Genomic DNA, 22,929 nt, shown 5'->3' with positions numbered 1-22,929 from the left:
GTCTCCCTAGTATTAGGAATGCTCAGATGGAAAGAAGCGAGATGTTGTGATTTAATACGTAGAGAACCCGAAATGCTGTTGCTAAGGGCAACAGCAAAACCCTAAAGGGTTACCAACGGGTGTGGCAGCAAACTCCTTGGTCAGAGATGGAATAATAGACACAAGGAGAGTCTCCACAATCCTAGTCCTCACTTGCAGTGCACTGGTTCAGCTTACTGCCACTAAACTGACACCTGAACACCTTGCACAGTGAGAAAGGATTTTGGCAGGCAAGTCTGAGAATACAGCCGCAAACTTGCTAGGTTCACAGAGTAGCAAAAGAACCCCAGCAGGTTAAACGACTGACTCCAGTCTTACTGCTAGGTCTGGATTGGCAGAGTGTAATACCAAATCCCAAGGCCTATTTGCAGTAAGCAACAAACAAATACAAAGTTTACACAACACTAGCTAGCTTTCAGGAACTGACTAACCAACAAAGATTCAGCAGCATCTGCCTAACCTGAGAAGAGGTTTTATATAGCAGGTGTTGTCCACGCCCCACTCAGACCTCACAGACTGTGAGCACAAAAACCAGCACCGGATCCCCTGCCGTGCACAGAGCCTGTAACCACTGCACAGCAAAAGATCCGAACCGGAGTATCAGCTACGCTCAGGTTACTCCGCTAGCACTTGTCTCCCGGTTGCCATGACGACGTGGCAGCACAGAGCAGGAGACCCTAACAAAACGTCACAGATGATATTCCACAGCAGAATATTTTCTACTCTCACACAAAGAGACTAATTTCTTCCAAATACGGTGGTAATTATTAGACGTTACCCCCTTCTTGGCTTGGATCATAGTCGGAATGACCTTGTCAGGGATGACTCTCCTGGCTAGAATCAGCCGTTCAACTTCCATGCCATCAAACGTAGCTGTGGTAAGTCTTGACAGACGAACGGGCCCTGTTGCAAAAGATCCTTGCGAAGAGGTAGAGGCCACGGATCTTCCAGGAGCAACTCCAGAGGGTCTGCGTACCAGGCCCTTCTTGGCCAGTCCAGAGCAATGAGAATTACTTGAACCTTTTTTCCCTTTTATTCTTTTCAGAATTCTTGAGATCAGAGGAAGTGAAGGAAACATGTACACCATCTGGTAGACCCATGGAGTCGTCAGAGCGTCCACTACCACTGCCTGTGGGTCTCTCGATCTTGAACAATACCGCTTGAGCTTCTTGTTGAGACATGAGGCCATCATGTCGATTTGCGGATATCCCCATTTACGTGTCAAGCACCTGAACACCTCCGGGTGAAGGAACTACTCCCCCAGGTGCAGGTTGTGTCTGCTGAGTAAGTCTGCTTCCCAGTTGTCTACTCCCGGAACGAAGACTGCCGACAAAACCGCAGCGTGTTTTTCTGCCCAGAGGATAATTCTTGACACCTCTGACATTGCTGCTCTGCTTTTCGTTCCTCCCTGCCGGTTTATTTACATCACTGCCGTCACATTGTCCGACCTGGCCCAATCTTGAAGATGTGAGGCCTGCAGAAGGGCGTTGTATATGGCCCTGAGTTCCAGAATGTTGATTGGAAGGAAGATCATCTTTCTTGTAACTGCACCCCCTGGGTGACTGCTCCCAAACCTCTGAGGCTTGTGTCTGTGGTTAGCAGAATCCAATTCTGAATCCTGAACCGTCGGCCCTCGATTAGGTGAGAAGTCTGTAGCCACCACAGAAGGGAGATCCTGCCCTTTGGCAACAGACAGATCCTCTGGTGCATGTGAAGATGTGATCCGGAGCATTTCTCCAACAGATCGAGTCTTGCATGAAACTTTCCGCAAAAGGCGAATGTATAGATGCACCGATATCCGGGTTGGCTTCAGAACATCCCGAACCATCGACTGGATTACCAATGCCTTTTCCAACGGAAAAAAACACAAAAACTTCCTGCAACTGTGTCCAGTGTCATTAACAGAAATGGGAGCTTCAGAGTCTATTTCAGAAGATTTAGAATCCACCCGTGATCCAGGAGTAGTTTGGTTGTGAGGCCAATGCTGTTCAACAACCACTCCCTGGACAGTGCCTTTATCAGAAGATCGTCCAGGTACGGAATTATGTTCACGCCCTGCTTGCGAAGGAGAACATCATCTCTGCCATCACCTTGGTGAACACTCTCAGTGTCGTGAAGAGACCAAAAGGCAGGGCCTGGAACTGGTAGCAACAGTCCTGCAGTGCAAACTGGAGATAAGCCTGGTGAGGCGGTGAGATCTGAATATGAAGATACGCATCCTTGATATCCAGAGAGACTAGGAATTCCCCCTCCTCCAGACCTGAAATCACTGCTCTCAGAGACTCTCTTAAATTTGAACACTCGCAAGTACGGGTTCAACGATTTTAGATTCAAAATCGGCCTCACCGAACCATCCGGTTTCAGTACTACAAACAAGTTGGAATAATATCCCTTGTTTAGTAGAGGAGGTGGAACTGGAACAATGACCCGAGTCTGTACCAGTCTTTGAATAACATACTGTAAGGTTATACTTGCCTCTTGTGAAACTGGTAAATCTGATTTGAAGAATCTGTGAGGTGGTAGCTCCTGAAACTCCAGTCTGCAGCCCTGAGAAATAAGATCTATGACCCAGGGAACCTGGCATGATGTCTAGATGTGACTAAAAATTTTTATTCAGGCTCCCACATGCCAGTCCTCCAGGCATCGCGGTCCATCGCGGTTGAAGGCTTTGAGGCAGTAGAGCAGGCCTGGCCAACCTGTGGCTCTCCAGCTGTTGTGAAACTACAAATCCCAGCATGCCCTATCACAGTTTTGTTATTAGGGATTGTTGAAACTGTGGCAGGGCATGCTGGGACTTGTAGTTTCACAACAGCTGGAGAGCCACAGGTTGGCCAGGCCTGCAGTAGAGCTTGAGCTTTGTTCCTGAGAATCAGCAGCTGCTGTTTTCCGTGATTTACCTCTAGCGTCTCTGGTGGCAGTAGAAGAACCTCCGGTTTTGACCATACACTTGGCAGTCTGAAAGGACTGTAGGTTAGGTTCCTGGCTGGGGGTGCTGCAAAAGGAAGATACGTGGACTTACCCGCAGTAGCTTTGGAGATCCATTTGTCTACTTCATCTCCAAATAAGGCATCTCCTGTGAAGGCTAGGCTTTCCACACCTTTCCTGGAGTCCGCATCCGCAGTCCACTGAAGTAGCCATAAGCTCCTGCGTGCTGACACTGCCATAGCAGTGGTGCGTGCATTAAGCAAACCTACTTCTTTTATGACTCCCATCATAAAGTTCGCAGAATGCTGTATATGTTGCAGGAGTAAAACAATCTTCCCCCTAGATAAGGAATCCAACCCCTTAATTAGGATACCTGACCATTTAGCAATGGCTTTGGTAATCCAAGCACAAGCTATAGTGGGGTCTTTGGGCCACCCCAGCAGCCATATGCAAGGATTTGAGTGTGGTCTCAATTTTACAATCAGCCATGTCTTTCAGGAAAGCTGCACCAGGGACAGGCAACACTATATTCTGTGACAGCCTGGATAGTGTTTCATCCACTATCAGTGGATTTTCCCATTTTTTCTATCCTCAGGAGAAAAAGGAAAGGATGACAGTAACCTTTTAGGAATTCGAAATTTCTTATCAGGATTAACCCACGGTTCTTCAAACAGGGTATTCAATTCATTTGACACAGGAAAAGAGACTGAGGACTATTTTTTTTACATTAAAATAAGATTCCTCACACTCCTCTGTCACCTTATCAGGAATTTGCAGAACGACTGATGGCTTCTAGAAGAGCCTCTATTACCTGACAGAGGAGCATCCTCCCCTTCTGAGTCCACCTCCCCCTCCTCCATGTCTGACCCATAATCTTCAGAGTCAGACTGCAAGATATGGGCCAGAGTACGTTTTTGCGGATAAATGGCAGGGGACTGAGACCCTGGTTTGGGGACAGAGTCTCTGTTCATAAACTCATCCACAGACTGTCTTAAGTATTGCATCTCTCTCTCATTGCGGGACAATTTAGTAGAAATAATAAGAATTTACTCACCGGTAATTCTATTTCTCGTAGTCCGTAGTGGATGCTGGGAACTCCGTAAGGACCATGGGGAATAGACGGGCTCCGCAGGAGACTGGGCACTCTAAGAAAGAATTAGGACTACTGGTGTGCACTGGCTCCTCCCTCTATGCCCCTCTTCCAGACCTCAGTTAGGGAAACTGTGCCCGGAAGAGCTGACACAATAAGGAAAGGATTTGGAATCCCGGGTAAGACTCATACCAGCCACACCAATCACACCGTACAACTCGTGATACTATACCCAGTTAACAGTATGAATAACAACTGAGCCTCACGAACAGATGGCTCATAACAATAACCCTTTAGTTAGGCAATAACTATATACAAGTATTGCAGACAATCCGCACTTGGGATGGGCGCCCAGCATCCACTACGGACTACGAGAAATAGAATTACCGGTGAGTAAATTCTTATTTTCTCTGACGTCCTAGTGGATGCTGGGAACTCCGTAAGGACCATGGGGATTATACCAAAGCTCCCAAACGGGCGGGAGAGTGCGGATGACTCTGCAGCACCGAATGAGCAAACTCAAGGTCCTCCTCAGCCAGGGTATCAAACTTGTAGAATTTTGCAGCGTGTTTGATCCCGACCAGGTAGCAGCTCGGCAAAGTTGTAAAGCCGAGACCCCTCGGGCAGCCGCCCAAGAAGAGCCCACCTTCCTCGTGGAATGGGCTTTGACTGATTTAGGATGCGGCAGTCCAGCCGCAGAATGTGCAAGTTGAATCGTGGAGCAGATCCAGCGAGCAATAGTCTGCTTAGAAGCAGGAGCACCCAACTTGTTGGGTGCATGCAGGATAAACAGCGAGTCAGTCTTTCTGACTCTAGCCGTCCTGGAAACAGATTTTCAGGGCCCGGACTACGTCCAGCAACTTGGAAGCCTCCAAGTCCCGAGTAGCCGCAGGCACCACAATAGGTTGGTTCAAATGAAACGCTGATACCACCTTAGGGAGGAATTGGGGACGCGTCCTCAATTCTGCTCTGTCCATATGGAAGATCAGATAGGGGCTTTTACAGGACAAAGCCGCCAATTCTGACACCCGCCTAGCCGACGAGAAGGCCAAAAGCATGACCACTTTCCACTTGAGATTTTAATTCCACGGTCTGCAGTGGCTCAAACCAATGTGATTTTAGGAAATCCAACACACCTTGAGATCCCAAGGTGCCACTGGGAGCACAAAAGGGGGCTGAATATGCAGCACTCCCTTAACAAACGTCTGAACTTAAGGCAGTGAAGCCAGTTCTTTTTGAAAGAAAATAGACAGGGCTGAAATCTGAACTTTAATGGATCCCAATTTTAGGCCCATAGTCACTCCTGACTGTAGGAAGTGCAGAAATCGACCCAGCTGAAATTCTTCTGTGGGGGCCTTCATAGCCTCACACCAAGCAACATATTTTCGCCATATGCGGTGATAATGCTTTGCTGTCACATCTTTCCTAGCTTTTATCAGCGTAGGAATGACTTCAACCGGAATGCCCTTTTCCATCAGGATCCGGCGTTCAACCGCCATGCCGTCAAACGCAGCCGCGGTAAGTCTTGGAACAGACAGGGCCCCTGCTGTAGCAGGTCCAGTCTGAGAGGCAGAGGCCAAGGGTCCTCTGAGATCATTTCTTGTAGTTCCGGGTACCAAGTCCTTCTTGGCCAATCCGGAACGATGAGTATAGTTCTTACTCCTCTCTTTCTTATTATCCTCAGCACCTTTGGTATGAGAGGAAGAGGAGGGAACACATAAACCGACTGGTACACCCACGGTGTCACTAGAGCGTCCACAGCTATCGCCTGAGGGTCCCTTGACCTGGCGCAATATCTTTTTAGCTTTTTGTTTAGGCGGGACGCCATCATGTCCACCTGTGGCCTTTCCCAACGGTTTACAATCAGTTGGAAGACTTCTGGATGTAGTCCCCACTCTCCCGGGTGGAGGTCGTGCCTGCTGAGGAAGTCTGCTTCCCAGTTGTCCACTCCCGGAATGAACACTGCTGACAGTGCTATCACATGATTTTCCGCCCATCGGAGAATCCTTGTGGCTTCTGCCATCGCCATCCTGCTTCTTGTGCCGCCCTGTCGGTTTACATGGGCGACCGCCGTGATGTTGTCTGACTGAATCAGCACCGGCTCTGGGTACTTAGTCTGCAACCCGGCTAAATGCAAAGAAAAGGATTTACCTGGTAAGTACCAAAATCCTATTTTCTTTTTCATCCACTAGGGGTCACTGGAGTACTCTTGGGACGTACCAAAGTTTCCCTTGTGGGCGGGAGAGCTGTTTGGCACCTGTAACACTATGCGGCCAAAGCTAGATGCTGATGCCGCAAACGTATCAAACTTGTAACAGCGCACAAACGTGTGCACTGATGACCATGTAGCCGCACGGCAAAGCTGCGTCGTAGAAGCTCCACGACCAGATGCCCATGAAGCTCCCACAGAACATGTGGAATGAGCTGTTACTGATGTAGGCGGCTGTAACCTAGCATGAAGGTAAGCCTGACGTATAGTCCGTTTTATCCATCCGGATAAGGTCTGCTTAGAAGCTGGCCAACCTATCTTGGCAGCATTATAGAGAACCAACAACGTATCCGTTTTACGAACTGTAAACGTTCAGAATACCTAAACGCGGAATGCGCGTACCACATCCAGAGTTCCAGAATGTCCGGTTAACACAGGAACTACTATTGGTTGATTGATGTGAAAAGATGACACTAATTTGGTAAGAAAGCGGAATTCGTCCGAAGTTCCGATCTGTCATCAAAAACCACCAAATACGGTGGCTTGCATGACAAGGCACCCAAATCTGAAACACGCCTTGCCGAAGCTAAGGCTAGAAGAAAAATTGTTTTCCAAGTGAGAAACTTTAAATCCACTTGCTGTAAGGGTTCAAAATATGAAGACTGTAAGAAATCTAAAACCAGATTCAAGTCCCATGGCGCTGTAGGTGGAATGAATGGAGGCTGTACTCTGAGGACACCTTGCAGAAAGGTGTGTATAGACGGCAATAGAGCCAATCTTCTTTGAAAGTAAATTGACAAAGCAGATACCTACACCTTTAGTGTAGATAAACGCAGTCCTCCATCTAACCCTGTTTGTAGAAATAACAAAAGACGGGATAACTTGAAAGAGGATGTCGGAAACTTCAGAGTTTCACACCAACCTATATAGGCACGCCAAATTCTGTAATAATGAGCTGCCGTAACTGGCTTCCTAGCTCGTAACATGGTTGGTATAACCGATTCTGGAATACCCTCTCTTCTTAAGAGGGCGGTCTCAACAGCCACCCCGTCAAACGCAGCCGCGCTAAATCGGGGTAAAGGAACGGACCCTGTTGTAACAAGTCCGGACGTAGTGGGAGCGGCCAAGGATCATCTGCGAGTAGACAGTGGAGATCCGAGAACCAAGATCTCCGAGGCCAATGAGGTGCCACTAGTATGACTGTGACAGACTCTCTTTTGATCCGTTTTAGCACCAGAGGGAGCAGCGGAAACGGTGGAAACAGATACACTAGGCTGTACGGCCAAGCGATTGAGAGCGCGTCCACCGCCACTGCCTTTGGATCTCTCGTTCTGGACACATACTGGGGCGTTTGGCGACTGTGGCGAGATGCCATCAGGTCCACTTGAGGGTAACCCCACCTCTGGACCAACATGTGAAACACTTCTGGATTTAATGCCCATTCTCCTGGATTAAAATCCCGACGGCTGAGACAATCCGCCTCCCAGTCATCCACTCCCGGAACGAACACTGCCGACAATATCACCTGGTGGTATTCTGGCCAATTGAGGATTCGAGCTACTTCCCGCATTGCCATGCGGCTTCTCGTTCCCCCTTGTTTGTTGATGTATGCGACTGCCGCCGCGTTGTCAGACTGCACTTGGACAGTCTGAGATCGAAGCATGTGTACTGCTTGTCGTAGTGCATTGTAAATTGCGCGGAGTTCCAGGACATTTATAGACAGCAATCTTTTGTGATCCGCCCAGAGACCCTGGAGCTGACAATTTTGAACTACAGCTCCCCAACCTCTGAGACTCGCGTCCGTCGTTAGAATGATCCAATTCCAGCCGCCGCCTGCGGTTAAATTGTGTACCTTGAGCCACAAGAGTAGAGACACCCTTGCCCTTGGCGACAACCGCACCCTGTGGTGAATCTGCAGATGCGAGGCCGACCACGGTGCGAGCACATCCAGTTGAAATGGACGTGAGTGAAATCTTCCGAACTGAAGCGCTTTGAAAGCCGCCACCATTGTTCCTAATAGGCGAATACACAAATGTACCGAGACTCTGCGTGGCTTGAGCACTAATTGTACCAGATGGCGAATAATCTGTACTTTCTGTTGTGGTAGGTAAATTGTTTGATTTACCGTATCGAGAATAATACCTAGGAATTGAAGTCGTTGAGACGGAATTAGATGTGATTTCTTGAAGTTGACACATCAACCGTGGTGAACCAGTACATTGTACGTTAGCAGCGCATGTTGGAGGAGCATCTGTTGAGACGGAGCTTTTATGAGCAGATCGTCTAAGTACGGAACGATTGTCACTCCCAGGGATCGGAGATGAGCTATCATCACAGACATCACTTTGGTGAGTACCCGAGGCGCTGACGAGAGGCCAAACGGTAGAGCCTGAAACTGGTAATGGTTGTGGCGTAGTGCAAAACGCAAGAACCTCTGATGAGGTGACCAAATCGGAATGTGTAAGTACGCAACCTTGAGATCTAGCGCAATCATGCATTCTTGTGGCTCTAAATCTGCAATTACTGACCGCAGAGATTCCATCTTTAATCTGTAGTAAGTGACTTACTGATTTGGCGCAAGTGGTCTGTTTTATTAGAAGTCCTGTGAGTGAGTGAGTGCGTGCGTGCGTGTGTGTGTATGTGTATATATATATATATATTGATAAAGCTAAATATTTATCGTATATATATAACCCTTTATGAGGTCTAAGAACACTGTACGCTATCTACGTAAGAAGTACCGTAAGGGTACGCAAGTTGCGTAACGATCGCTCAGCCGTAGGCGAGACGCTCAAGCGTCGCGTTCGCTCACGGCCCAGAGATCACAGGCATGCACGCTATTGGCTGCCGACGAACGAAATGATTCGCTATGGCGTAGCGGACGCTCGGGACCACGAGGAGATCACCAGCGGCGCAGACGCTCACAACGTTAAACCTTTATATCTATACCTTTAACAATGAGATACACAGTATACTTTAGTGTAGAGACAGAGTGTAAGTGCAACCTGGTGTAACCTAATTAACTACAAAGCTGCTTTAGCGTCACCGACGCTCTGTGAACACTTAACACTATAAGGAATACACAGATACCTGGGCTTAGGGTCCGAAACCTATTATATGTATTATGACTATTATACTTGCAAAAAGAATCACAGTACAAATGATACACTACAATATAACAGAGACTACCTAACCAGATAACTACACAGGAAATACAATACAATACAATGAAGTCTAATCAAGGGAAAAATACGAGGAAAAGAGAAGAGAGGGAGAGAGAGAAATGGCTCACAGTAAGACAATATGATTACGGAGAAAACTTACGCACAAGGGGAAACGATCGCAAGCGCCTCTGGACATCCAGCTTCCGATTATCAGCAATGAGAACCGTTGAAGAGAGTGACCTGGATATGGTCGGCTTGTCTATTTATGCCCCACACACAATACAATTCAATGGTCCCAACAATCTCATTGTTCATTAGACACAGGAATTCGGCTTCGCATTATAACAAAAGGTCATAGGTTGATTCATACAGGTGGGCTGTCTTGTATCAGTGGCCTTGGTTATGCAAAACAAAGGGTGATGACTAACACATTCCTGTCTTCTGGAGAGCTATTGTTTGGCGAATACAAAACAAAACCCTGTCTCTGGGTTTTGTTCGATATTCATGATGTCCACTTTCAGTTGAGACAATGACATCTCAGCCATCATTCTCCTGGATACAAACCCTAACCCATTCGTAAACACAGGTGTTGGCCCTTCTCATTGAGTCTCAAAGCTCAGCGTAATTAAAGGATATTGTACTCCGTCTGCGGGAAAGATACTGATTTGGAGTACAATTAATCTTCAATTACTATTCCTGTGCTTACCTTATGCATGTGAAGATGTGAGGCCCTCCCAACATGCAAACTATTGTTTGGGGGATCTCTAAGGTCAAAGAGCAATTTGAGACCCACTGATACCTGTTTCCAACTGTTACTAAGTAAGAACAAATAATAGTAAATGGACATAACTTCTTATGTCCATAACTATTCGCACGAGCGATTAATCCGCTCCAAACCAACACCGGAATATTGCTATTTAAATACTCTTCCGATGGGTACCAAACACCACTGTATGACCCCTGTTAGACCCTTCGCACAATACAAAGAGGAATCTCTCTGTTCAGGAACATGCTATATTAACCAAACTTTCAGAATCTATCAAAGGGACCATGATCTACAAAATACATTATTACTGAAAATATGTAACGATTGAGTCGCACGCTACGACTACACAAACTTTACCGTAAATACGCATACCGTGCACCAGCGGGTGCACGCAACTGCGGGTATGCGCCTTCACGGGAGAGCGCACGCATGCGCAGCGCGGACCAGTGTGAGGTGCAAATATGGCAGTGTGCATAGAGATATTTTTCTGACTTTGACAATATATATATATATATATATATATATATACATAAATAAATAACATATCCTTCCCCACCTGTGGCTCAGGTGTATACAGCAAAGGAACAGAGGCGGCACTCCAAGGACTTGTTGAAACTTGTATTCAAATCATTGTGGAAACAAAGCAAACGTGTTCATAACAGAAGAAAACAAGGCAGGTTGCTTACGACGTTTCAAGGCCTAACAGCCTTTTCCTCAGATAAGAATGCCCATGTGCAGTGAAAGCATAAGTGATAAAAAGAACCAAACAGAAGCATAGAACACTCACCGTTTATGTAGCGTGCAGGAGCAGGTGTTCCCGGCGTCTGTGCCCGGGGTTTCCGGGTACGTCACGTGTGCGGCGCATTCACTGCACATGGGCATTCTTACCTGAGGAAAAGGCTGTTAGGCCTTGAAACGTCATAAGCAACCTGCCATGTTTTCTTCTGTTATGAAATTCTGTTATGAATGTCATGTTTTCTTCTGCAGATCTTCATTCATTGCACGAGTCACTTTGTTGAAACAGTCCCACCTGTGTTGTCCACCTATGTATTTATGTATTTTTTAAGTTTTTATTGCTATTTTCATTGATGTCATTGTGTCATATTTGTGGAAATAAATTACCTTTTTATTCAATGTAGTTCTACACAGTCCCGTTATATCCGATACACAGTGGGTTTACCTACTCCTCCATAAAATAGGAGTCATCTTTAAGGTCTAGTGCCAGTGTATTCTGCAATTTACCGTTTTCATTGATTCCTAGGGAATGTGTGTTTTTCCCTCCCCCTTTGGAGAATACTAAGGCTGCTTAATCCTTTTCACTGCACAAATCGGAGGCTGTACGCCAATTTTTTATCATGTGTGGAGAGAGACCCAGAGAGGAGGGACCAGCACATCAGCCTTAAACTCAGAAAGAATGCAAGGTTATATGGGTTAGTTTGTGTGTAAAGAGACTGTTTAAAGGTTCCTAACGTGGATCTCCCTCTTATAATAACTTCTGTACCAAGTGTAGGTTGTTGGAGTATCCCTGGAGGAGCAAGAAATCTGCTGCAGTGTCTGTATGCAGAGAAATGGCGCAAGGAAGCCTGTGGTCCCGCTGAGATAGCTCCTTCTTGATGCGCTTGCGTACCCAAGGCAACAATGGGGTCGGTGAAAACAGATATACGCTAGAGAAAAGTTCCACAGAACCATCCACTATGAAAATCAGCGGGTCTCTGGATTTTGAACGGGTATGGGTAATTAGGTCGACAAAACTTAGGTCGACAGTCATTAGGTCAACATGATCGCTAAGCCGACATGGAAAAAGGTCGACATGGGGGTGTGTGTTCGTTTTTTTGGTGTCTCTTTCTTCGTAAAGTGACGTGGAACCCCAATTAGTGCACCATGTCCGCTCGCCATGCTTCGGGCAAGGTGCCGCGCTGCGCGTCGCCACATGTTACTATTCCCAATCGTGGTCCATGGGGGATCATAAAGTGTGGAAAAAGTTCAAAAAATGAAAAGAAAAAAAAATTGTGAAAAACTCATGTCGACCTTTTTCCATGTCGACCTAGTATATGTCGACCTAGTATATGTCGACCTAGTATATGTCGACCTAGTATATGTCGACCTAGTATATGTCGACCTAGTATATGTCGACCTAGTATATGTCGACCTAGTATATGTCGACCTAGTATATGTCGACCTAGTATATGGCGACCTAGTATATGGCGACCTAGTATATGGCGACCTAGTATATGGCGACCTAGTATATGGCGACCTAGTATATGGCGACCTAGTATATGGCGACCTAGTATATGGCGACCTAGTATATGGCGACCTAGTATATGGCGACCTAGTATATGGCGACCTAGTATATGGCGACCTTGTATATGGCGACCTTGTATATGGCGACCTTGTATATGGCGACCTTGTATATGGCGACCTTGTATATGGCGACCTAGTATATGGCGACCTAGTATATGGCGACCTAGTATATGGCGACCTAGTATATGGCGACCTAGTATATGGCGACCTAGTATATGGCGACCTAGTATATGGCGACCTAGTATATGGCGACCTAGTATATGGCGACCTAGTATATGGCGACCTAGTATATGGCGACCTAGTGACCATGTCGACTAATAGTGGTCGACATAATGATTGTATCCCTTTTGAACAAAACTGTGGATCCTTTGAGAGGCCATGAAATTCACATGCAGAAGGCCCCACTATTGAACAAATTGTTGGAAGACCTGTGATTTAAGAGACTAATCCACTGGGAAAAAATAGTAATTTAAAACCTACCGGTAATTCCTTTTCTCGTAGTCCTTAGTGGATACTGGGGAATACTAGAATACCATGGGGTATAGATCGGGTCCACTAGACCATGCACTTTAAGAAACTAATAGTGTGTGCTGGCCACTCCCCTCTATGCCCCTCCTAGCAGACTCAGTCTAGGAAACTGTGCCCGAGGCGACGGACATACTTTGAGAGAAGGATATAACACAAAAGCGGTGAGGTAACGAACCAACACACAAAACAATAAGATAGCAGAGCTAACCAGAACAGAGGAAAGCAATGCTAACTATAGAAGGATAGCAACGCTAACCAAACATGGAACAGGGAAAGCAACAGCAAAGCCAACCATAACACTTACAACCAGGTAAGCAGGAACGAAGCACTGAGGCGGGCGCCCAGTATCCACCACAGACCATGAGAAAAGGTAGGTATTAAATTCCAAATTTTCTCTTACGTCCAAGTGGATACTGGGGAACAGTAGATTACCATGGGGACGTCCCAAAGCTCCCAGAACGGGTGGGAGAGTGCGGAGACCCTTCAAAACCGCCTGACCATACTGAAGGTCATCTTTGGCCAGGGTGTCAAACCTGTAGAATTTAACAAAGGTGTTCACACCAGACCAAGTTGCTGCACGGCCCAACTGTAATGCCGAGACGCCCCGGACTTCCGCCCAGGAAGAACCCACGACCTTGTGGAGTGGGCCTGAACAGAACTTGGCAGCAGCAAAGCCGCTGAAGTATAGGTTTATTGGATAGTCAATTTGAGCCAACAAGCAATGGACTGTTTGGAGGCTGAATGACCAATATGCTTCGCATCATAAAGGACGAAAAGAGAGTCAGACTTCATGTGATGAGCCGTCCTTTTGTAAATCCTCAAAGCCCGCACAACATCCAGGGACTTTGCAGCAACTGAAGTGTCGGACAAGACCGGAACTACAGTAGGTTGATTCACATGAAAGGCAGTATACCACTTTCAGCAAAAACTATGGGCGAGTTCGGAGCTCTGCCCTATCCTCGTGAAACACCAAGCAAGGGCTTTTACAGGACAAGGCCCCCAATTAAGACACACGCCTGGCTGAAGCCAAGGCCAATAACATAAGTCTTCCATGTCAGGTATTTCAAGTCAACCCTCTGCAAGGGTTTAAACCAATCCGACTGGAGAAAGGTCAACACCACATTGAGGTCCCAAGGAGCCGTGGGAGGAACAAAAGGGTGGCTGAATGTGCAACACCCCCTTAGAAAGGTCTGTGCTTCAGGAAGCACCGCCAGTTGTTTCTGAAAGATAGAGAGAGCAGAGATCTGTACCTGGATGGAGGCTAATCGTAGGCCCTTATCCACTCCTGCTTGTAGAAACCGTCCCAGACTGAATTCTCCAGAACATTTCCGTCCCTCACACCAAGAAACATATTTCTTCCAAATATGGTGGTAATGTTTGGAGGTAACCACCTTACGGGCCTGAACCATAGTGGAAACCACCTTGGATGGAAGACCCTTCCTGGTTAAAATTTCCCTCTCAACCTCCAGGCTGCCGCTGTAAATCTGGATAGACGAAGGGTCCTTGTTGAAAAAGGTCCTTGAGAAGCAGCAGAGGCCAGGGTTCTTCCAACAACAGGGTCAGTAGGTCCGCATACCAGGCACTCCGAGGACAATCCGGGGTAATGAGAATTGCCTGAACCCTTTCCTTTTTAAATCTTTTCAGAACACTTGGGAGTAGAGGAATCAGAGGAAACAGGTAAACAAAGTGTTAATTCCATGGCGTCGGCAGAGCGTCTATCGCAACCGCCTGCGAGTCCCTCGTTCTGAAGCAGTAACGACGGAGCTTCTCGTTGAGACGAGAAGCCATCAAGTCTATCTGTGGACAACCCCACCGGTGAACGAGTTATTGAAACACCTGAGAGTGGAGGCCCCATTCCCCCGGATGGAGGTCGTGCCTGCGTAGGAAGTCCGCTTCCCAGTTGTCCACTCCTAGAATGTAAACGGCCGAGATGGCTCTTGCGTTGGCTTCCGCCCAGAAGAGTATTCTTGACACCTCTCGCATTGCAGCCCTGCTTCTGGTTCCTCCATGCCGGTTGATGAACACCACCACCATAGCGTTGTACAACTGCACCAGGATGGCAAGATTCCGAAGGAGGAATGAAGCCTGTATGAGAGCGTTGTACATCGCCCTTAGTCTTAGGATGTTGACTGGAAGAGCAGACTCCTCAAAGGACCACGTACCCTGGAACTGCGTTCCTTGAGTCGCAGCCCCCTCAAACCCTGAGGCTGGCATCCGTTGTCAACAGCGTCCAGGATACAGTGTTGAAACTCCGACTCTCCATCAGATGGGAAACTTGTAGCCACCATAGCAGGGATATCCGTGCTTTTGGTGACAGGGTTATATGCTGATGCATGTGCAAGGTGAGATCCCGACCATTTTTCAAAAAAATCCAGTTGAAACAGTCGCGCATGGAACCTGCTGTACTGTATCGCCTCGTAGGAGGCCACCATCTTGCCCAGCAAGCGGATACAAAGGTGAATTGAGACCACACGAGGTTTCAACACCATCCGGACCACAGACTCAATAGTCAAGACCTTGTCGCTGGGAAGGTAAACCTTCTGAGACACCGTATCCAGGATCATACCCAGGAACTGCATTCTCGGAGACGGTTCCAAGTGATATTTCTGGAAATTGAGTATCCATCCGTGCTCCGTAAGCACACGAGTAGTCAAGTCGACGCTGTGCAGAAGCTGTTCCCTGGACAACGCCTTTATCAGATTGTCCAGGTACGGAATTATTTTGACACCCCTCATGCGCAGTTGCACCATCATTTCCGCCATAACCTTTGTGAATACCCTTGGGGCTGTTGAGAGACCGAAGGGTAAGGCCTGAAACTGGTAATGCTGGTACAGAATCGTAAACCTGAGAAACGCTTGAAGAGGGGGCCAAACCAGGATATGCAGGCAAGTGTACTTGATATCCAGGGACACCAGAAACTCCCCCTCCTCCAGATTCGCCATCACTGCTCTTAGAGATTCCATCTTGAATTTGAACACCCAAAGATACAGTTTCAGAGATTTGAGATTCAAGATCGGTCTTACAGAGCCGTCCGGCTTCGGAACCGCAAAGAGACTCAAGTAAAACCCCTTTGTGTGCAGCTGAGGAGGCACTGGAACAGTAACTCCTGTAGAAAGCAGCTTTTGCACTGCCTGCGGTAAGGAAACCCTGGCTTCCTGTGAAGCTGGTAAGCATGACCTGAAGAATCTGAGAGGAGGGATATCCTGGAATTCCAGCCGGTATCCTTGGGATAGGAGTTCCCTCATCCAAGGATCCCGGCCGGACTCTGCCCATATATGGGCGAAGTGTTGAAGGCGAGCACCTACCTGAAAGTCGCCTTGCTGCTGGGGCCAACCGTCACGCGTAGGGCTTCTTGGAAGAGGATCCTGAGGCCTAGTCTGCAGGTCCAGCAGCAGCTGGTTTACGGGACTTACCACGAGTTCCTCTAGCAGCACTGGAGGCAACTCTGGCCCTGCCTCTGTATCTGGCCACCCGAAAGGACTGCAGGGATGGTCCAGGATAGGGACGCCTGGCAGGTGGCAAAGCAGATGGCAGATATGTAGATTTACCTGCAGTTACCCGAGATATCCACTTGTTCAGTTCTTCCCCCAAACAAGGCATCACCTGTAAGCAGGTTTTCAACTCCTTTTTTGGAATCAGCATCCGCTGACCATTGACGCAGCAACAGAGCTCTACGAGTCGATACTGCCATAGCCGTACTACGGCCAGTAATGATACTATGTTCCTTAACGGCCTCACTCAAAGTTTGCAGCATCATGGATATGTTGTAGTAGTGTTACTATCTTCTTGATGTAGTGTGAGCAACCCTTTAAAAATTTCATCAGACCATTTTACCATGGCTCTAGAAATCCAGCCGCATACTATTGTAGGGCATTGGGCTACACCTGCTGCAGTATAAATTGATTTAAGAGTGGTTTCAATGTTGCCGAGTCTTTAAGGGAAACAGCCCCAGGTACAGGTAAAACTATCTTACGCAAATAGCCTGGACACAGAGGTATCCACTGTCAGCGGGGATTCACAGACTTTCCTATCCTCTGTAGTGAAGGGGAATGAATTTAACACCTGGTTAGGGGTAATAAATTTCTTTTCAGGATTAATTCATGCTGCCCTGGCTAAGGAATCCAATTCTTTAGAAACCAGAAAGATTGCAGAGGACTTTGGCTTCACATTAAAATACAATTCCTCTGCCTGCTCTTCCGCTGTATTAGGGATACCTGTATTAAGCACCTCTCTAATGGCATGAGGGCTTCAACACCCGGGGACAGGGAATCATCTTCGTACACCTAAGCCTCTCCCTTATCAAGCTCTGGTAGTTCAAAATCAATGTTTGATTGTAACAATTGAGGGAGTGCGCGTTTGTGAAAGACCAACAGGGGGACTGAAGAGCCTGTCTGTGGTTGGCAGCAGTTACCATAAATGTGTCCATAGTTTATTTCAGGGCTTGCCTTTCTTGCTTAGCCATAGTGAACTCTGAATTCATATTGGAAATCACAGTTTTAAATTATTCCATCCACTCTGGTGCATGTACATCACTACCTTGTGAAGGAATTGAGCACTGGGTTCACATAAGTGACCCTTGTGAGGAAGGTGTAAACCTAGCGTTGTATAAAGTACACAATGACTTATTAGCAGACATGCTTAAGCAGAAAGTACACAGATTAGTATGAAAAACACAGCAGTATTAGTGAGATATGCACACTAACCCAAACTACCATGAGTGGAGTGACACAGAGAGATATGGGAACCAGCACACTACACCACAGACTGGGTAGCGCCCCGCTGGGTGACCTCTGAGTGTAACTGTCCACACAGCAGTAAAACCATTCATAATGAGCTCCTGGAGGAGCAGTCTCCGCATGCAGCCTGTGCAGAAACAGCCTGTACCTGGGACTGTTTCCCTTAAAAACTCAGCTGATCACAAAATTTAAACCACTCTTAAATCAATTTATACGGCAGCAAGTGTAGCCCAACGCCCTACCATAGTATGTGGCTGGATTTCTAGAGCCATGGTAAAATTGTCTGATGAAATTTTGAAACGGTTCGTAGAGAATGAAGAGAGAATCTGTCTTTCTGATGGCACTGGTACGATCAACGTAGATCCTTAAAGGCACGGACCACGTCCAGCGATGTATCTCCCACAGAAAGGCCAGGTACCTGGAAAGCCGGGACTACAATTTCTCATTAAGGTGGAATTTAGACACCACCTTGAGAAGATACCCAAATCTAGTTCTGAGAACTGCTTTATCTGGATTAAAAAAAAAAAAAAATCAGAAATGGGGAATGACATGACAATACCCTTAAATGTGACACTCTTCTAGTCGACGCAATGGCCAGTAGAAAAAGCACTTTAGCTGTCAACCATTTAAGATCCACTTTATTAAGTGGTTCAAATGGGGTAACCTGAAGGTCCTTTAGGACTAAATTTAAGTCCCAAGGCACTGGAGGAGGATCAAAAGGAGGTTGAATGCGCAGCATTCCCTGAAAAAAAGTATGCACATCCTGTAAATTGGCAATTTTCTTTTGGAACCATACAGTCAATGCTGACACTTTCACTCTCAAGGAGTCCACCTTCAAACCTTAATCCATTCCTGCCTGAAGGAATGCAAAAGGCCCGTATTCACGGGCAGATCTGGGGAGAGATGTGTGCTGAGCGAACACATCTCTCCCTACGCTCAGCACAGCCGATGTGTGCCGAGCGGGAGGGGGGTGGTGAACATTTCACCCAGCGTGTGAAATGAGCGACCTGCTAGATTGAGTCTGCATGCAGGCCAATCTAGCACCAGCGGGGCTGTGCATCGCTATCGCTGTGGGGTATACACACGGAGTGATCATGCTTAAAATCTAAGCAATCTAGTCAGTGAGTACCCCCCTTTAGACCCTGGATACTCTGAAAGCCTTAGGGTACATTTTTCGTTCACTGCACCAGAATATAGGTTTGCCATATGCGGTGATAAATGCGAGCTGAGGAAGGTTTCCTTGCTCTGAGCATTGTTTGAATTACCTGTTGTGAGAATCCTTAACTTCAGGATAGAGGTTTCAAGAGCCACGCCATCAAAGACAGTCGATCCAGATGTCTGTGATAACAAGGAGCCTACATCAGTAGATCTGGACATTGAGGAAGCAGGAGTGGAGCATCCATCGACATTCTCTGCAGATCTATGTACCAATGTCGACTGGGCCAAGACGGAGCTATTAGTATTACGGCATCCTTTCCTTGTTTAATCTTTCTCACCACCCTGGGTAATAGGGTGATTGGAGGAAACACATACAGTAAGCCAGATGAAAGTCCCATCTTACCAACAGGACATCCACAAAGATTGCTCTGGGATCCTTTGTCCTTGACCCCTATGCGAGAACTTTGTTGTTCTGACGAGACACCATGAGATCCATCTCTGGCAATCCCCACTTGTCTACTAGAGTCTGGAAGACCTCCGTGTGTAGAGCCCATTCGCTTGCCTGAATGGCATGTCGACTGAGAAAATCCTCTTCCCAGTTTGGGACTCCCAGAACAAACACTGCAGACAAGGCTGGATGATGAGGTTCTGCCCACTTTAGTATGTGACTTACTTCCTTCATCGCTTTTCGGCTGCTAGTTCCTCCTTTATGGTTGAGGTACGCTACTGCCGTTGCATTGTCCGAGCGGATCTGAACTGGTTTTCCCCGATCAATGTCCTTTGCCTGAATCAGTGCCATGTATATAGCCCGAAGTGCCAATATACTGTATTTATTGGCAGGCAACCTTCTTCCTTGGTCAATTGCCCCTGGAAACACAACCTTCCTGACACTGCTCCCCAGCCCTGCAGACTGGCATCTGTTGTCATAATTTCCCAATCTGATATCCAAAAGGGTCTCCCCTTGTCCAGATGGGATGTCTGTAGCCACCAGGCTAATGACGTTCTTACTTCTATTGTAAGAACCATATTCTGCGTTTTTTTTGTCTGATGCAACCCATTCCATTTTGCAAGAATCAGATGCTGCAGGGGTCTCGAGTCGAACTGTGCATACTCCACCATGTCGAATGCTGACACCATCAATCCCATCACACGCTGCGTGAATGGATACCTTTTGACTGTGTAGCAAGTCCTGAATCCTTGACTGAACCTTAGATATCTTGTTCAGAAAAAAAATGACTCTCTGAAGACTTGAATCCAGTACAGACCCCAAGTAAGTCATCCGCTGTGACGGAATCAGACGATTTTGACCAATTTATGAGCCACCTGTGCCTTTGCAGACACATTATTATCTGTTGTAGATAACATCGGAAAAATAATTACTGCGACTGTGCCAGGATTAAAAGATCGAAAAATTATCCCCTGCTGGCTGAGATACAGTAAGCTGCCATTACAACCATAATCTTGGTAAATACTCTGGGGGCTGTGGCTAACCCAAATGGTAGGGCCTGAAACTGAAAATGCTGTTGGAGGATAGCGTACCTGAGATAGCACTGGTGGGACAGTGCTATAGGAACATGTAGATAAGCATCCTGTATATCCAGGGATACTATATAATCCCCTGGCTCCATGGCCAAAATGATGGAACGTAAAGTCTCCATAAGAAACTGAGGTACCCATACCCAAATGTAATTGTTCAGCACTTTGAGATTGAGAATGGGTCGAAATTACCCATTTGGTTTCTGAACTAGAAAAGAGTTGGAGTAAAACCCCTGTCCTCGCTGCGCAGGAGGAACTGGAATGACTACTCCTGACAAACAATTTCTGAACGCCTCTGGCAATGCCCTGGCCTTTATCTCTACCTGAGACGGGCTGGTACAAAAATACCTTGGAGGAGGGTGCTTCTTGAAGGCAAAAGAATAACCTAGAGATACAGATTCCTGGACCTAGGCATCTATAGTAGACTGCTGCCAGATAGTGCAAACTGAAGAAGTCGGCCCCCCACCCTGGGACCACCAGGTGGAGGCCTGCACCATCAGGCTGATGGCTTATCGTCTGTTTTACCAACCGGTAGCCCAATGCTTTTTAGTCTTACCAGACTTGTTGTATTGGGACTGCCTGCCATCACTTTTTCCTTTAGCTTTTTCTTGAGATCGAAAGGGCCGAAAAGTTGGTACTTTAGGTTTGAAATTGTATGTGGAAGGAAACTTTACCTTCTTGGAGTCTGCTTCTGACTCCAAAATATCAGTCAATTCTTTATCAAAAATAACATTTCCAGAAAAAGGCAAAGATTCCAAAACCTTCTTAGATTCTGAATCAGCTTTCCATGTACGTAGCCAAATTGCTCTGCGAGCAGCAATTGTTGAAGCTGATGCCCTGGAGGCAATAGTACCCATATCCAATGCTGCTTCTTCCAAGTACAATGCAGCCTGTTTTTTATGTGGGATTTTTGGTCTCTAGATGATATTTAAAAATCCCCCTCCAATGCATCAGCCCAGGCAGCCACTGCCTTTGCCATCCAACCTGAAGCCAGGGCTGGACTTATGACTGCCCCAGACAGGAAAAAAGTGTTTTTTAAATAAAACCATCCACTCTCCTATCCGTGACATTTAATGATGTTGAAAACAAAGGTAATGTAGATTTTTGTACTAATCGAATCACATGTGTATCTACTTTAGGAGCCACCTTCCTTTTTAAACAATCCCCAGCTGGAAGAGGATAATTGGAATTCCATTTCTTAGGAATTCTAAACTTCTTATTGGGCATAGCCCAATCCTCTTCCATGATTTCCGTCAGCTGATCTGACCCTGGAAACTCAGTCTTAACTGTTTTGGCACATTTAAACACAGGTGCCTTGGTTTTTAACACAGGCTCTGCTGAATACTCTAAGGGTAAAATGGCTTTCATTGCTTTAATTAACTCCGCTATATCCACTGAGCTGAGACCTTCCTCCTCTTCTTCGTATGCCAAAGTAGAATTTATTGAGCTTTCATCCTCCGATGAATTCTCATCTGAAAGATGTGTAGCCTGTGAGGATGAAGATTTACTTACCACTGGCTTATCAGCCTGTTTCTTTTGAGAGGCTGCTGCTGCTGGAAGTGATAAACCTCAGGTGGGAAGGGTTAATCGTGTAACCTATCCCTGGTACAGGAGTTGGAGGAATTATCCGTTCTGCTATACTGGATAATGCCTGTGCAAACATAGCCCAACATGGATCAACCTGCACCTGAATCTGCCTTGTATTTTTCAAGAGACCCAGGTGAAAGCTAAAAAAATTTGCACACAAGTCATCCTGAACCAGATCCTGAGAGGTTAACCCAGCTTTGTAAGACAAACATGATATGAGTGTTGGTGTTGCTTTGAGTGTATCTTCCTCACCCTTGCCGCTTTTAGATGATAAATAAATCAACACTTCCACAGTGTACTACACAATTTGCGACTGAAATCACTTTAAGCTTTTTAAAAGCGACCTACAATCCGACCCTACCCACGCACCAGCATTGAGGATCGGAATAGAAAAAAACTGACAGAAATATAGTAAAGTCAGCAGCACACTAGCAGTCAGTCATGTTATACATTAGTATAAAAAGCAAAATGAGCACATCAACTACATTTCAAGTATGTAGGATAACATATTACAGGTTGAGTATCCCATATCCAAATATTCCGAAATACGGAATATTCCGAAATACGGAATTTTTTGAGTGAGAGTGAAACCTTTGTTTTCTGATGGCTCAATGTACACAAACTTCATTTAATACACAAAGTTATTAAAAAATATTGTATTAAATGACCTTCAGGCTGTGTGTATAAGGTGTATATTAAACAAATGAATTGTGTGAATGTACACACACTTTGTTTAATGCACAAAGTTATTAAAAATATTGGCTAAAATTACTTTCAGGCTGTGTGTATAAGGTGTATATGAAACATAGATGCATTCTGTGCTTAAACTAGCGTCCCATCACCATGATATCTCATTATGGTATGCAATTATTCCAAAATACGGAAATATC

General features: G+C 46.4%; 1 protein-coding gene across 2 annotated transcripts in view; it reads right to left on the bottom strand.

Annotated features, from left to right (window-relative positions):
• Window positions 1-22,929, bottom strand: part of WIPI2 (WD repeat domain, phosphoinositide interacting 2) — a 797,269-nt gene that overhangs the window by 441,080 nt on the left and 333,260 nt on the right. The window lies entirely within an intron of this gene.

The sequence above is a fragment of the Pseudophryne corroboree genome, chromosome 7 (assembly GCF_028390025.1).
Source record: "Pseudophryne corroboree isolate aPseCor3 chromosome 7, aPseCor3.hap2, whole genome shotgun sequence".
NCBI classification, from domain to species: domain Eukaryota; kingdom Metazoa; phylum Chordata; class Amphibia; order Anura; family Myobatrachidae; genus Pseudophryne; species Pseudophryne corroboree.
This window is presented reverse-complemented; position numbering and strand designations above follow the sequence as displayed.